The 1,652-nt window shown below is 46.0% G+C and overlaps 1 long non-coding RNA gene across 1 annotated transcript in view; it reads right to left on the minus strand.

Moving 5' to 3' along the window:
* Positions 1 to 839: 839 nt before the first annotated feature.
* LOC116067943 overlaps positions 840 to 1,652 on the minus strand; it is a 6,894-nt gene continuing 6,081 nt past the window's right edge. Inside the window, exon 3 of the long non-coding RNA XR_004109370.1 lies at positions 840 to 1,087. This is a non-coding gene — a long non-coding RNA (uncharacterized LOC116067943). The remainder of the gene's footprint in view (positions 1,088 to 1,652) is intronic.

The following is a 1,652-nucleotide window of genomic DNA, read 5'->3' on the forward strand; positions in this document are numbered from 1 at the left end:
TCTCTCTCTCTCTCTCTCTCTCTCTCTCTCTCTCTCTCTGTTTGTATGCTGGGCACATGCTAAGTGAATCCCACCCCACTGAGTTCTATACCCCCAGCTCCAGAGAAATACTTTTTAACATGATTAATTTTACTTTAGGGTAATAGTAATTGTTGTTGGAGGGTAGGAATTATGGTTGCAACACTGTAAACATTCTGTCAGGCTGAAAACGGAAGAAAGGGACCCCTTGAGTTTTCAGACTTTGTTCAACAGTGAAGGTGTGAAGACAGATGGGTAGAGTTTCAGAGTGTGATCAGGGCTTTTGTCCTGAGCATTTAAGAGCACATTCTGTTTTGTGAACTGACCAGAGTACTGACTGGGAGAGAGGAGGTACTCATCTTAAAAGAGCGAACACACACACACATACACACACACACACACACACACACACACACACACACACACACATACAAACACATGAGACACATTTAGTACCCAGCACCACATTGGGTGCTCACAGCTCCATCTCCAGGTGGTATGGCTCCCTCTTCTTATCCCCATAGGCACCTGTATTTCACTTGCATGCACACAGCACACACACACATCATTCAACTATAAAGACAAATAAAATCAAGACTGAACATGGTGGCACATGCCTCAGTGCTTAGGATACGGAAGCAGGCTGATCATGAGTTCAAAACTACCCTGGACTGCATATTTGTCTGAAACTGTCCCGCAGTTTCACGAATTTGGGTTCTCTCAAAAGAAGGACCAAAGGACCTGAAATATAGGGTTCGAGAACAAGAGAAACACAAAGCCAAAGTTGGGCCCCAATCAAGGCTTCGTACTTTACTTTGGGTATTCAGAAAATATATATAGGTACATGAAAAACTGAAACTGAATCTCTAGGTTACAAGATATTTGCATAACATAAACACTGCAGAAGAAGTCAGACGCCAATGTCCCAGCAACTTGAAGGTCTCCAGGCGGTAGGCACAGTCTGTATCTCAGTGTGAATTTACAGACAGCTGCTCCAAGGAAGGGCTTATTTTCTTAGCTCCCCAGGTGGTAGCCTCCAAGCAGAGACTGCCAGAGTCCGAAGGCTGAGCTGAAGGGGGGAGGTAACACATATTAAGTTCAGACTTGAACTGAAACTCTGCCTCTAAACCCCAAGCAGGGAAGGAGATAAGAGGGAGACACCATGCCAGGCAGAGCAAGCCGGACTCAGACAGACAATTGTTACACACCTTCCCATGACATGAATAAAAAGATGGCCTGAAAGTAGACTTATCAGAGGAGAGAAACATGACTGGGGAAGAGAGAGTAACAGAAGGTTTGTATCCACCTTGCTCCTCCTTCCATTTGAGACACCCAACCCTAGAATGCTTGTGAAAGAACCCAGAGCTCGGGAGACCCTCACTCAAGTCTCGGGATAACGCGACCACCCAATAACTCACGAGAGACCGATCTTGCTGAAATCACATGCGGTTTATTCAGGCCAGATCTGGGGTCGAACTCATAGCCTGGCAGGCCAGAGGCGTTCGACCATGAACACAAGAAGTGAGGGGTATTTAAAGGGAAAAACCACAAACTGGGGGTGGGGGTGGGTGGGTGAGAGGGTTACCAAGGAAACATAACATAAAAACAGTGGAAAATTCCAAAGGGACCCAACC

Source organism: Mastomys coucha, unplaced genomic scaffold (genome assembly GCF_008632895.1).
Source record: "Mastomys coucha isolate ucsf_1 unplaced genomic scaffold, UCSF_Mcou_1 pScaffold1, whole genome shotgun sequence".
NCBI lineage: Eukaryota > Metazoa > Chordata > Mammalia > Rodentia > Muridae > Mastomys > Mastomys coucha.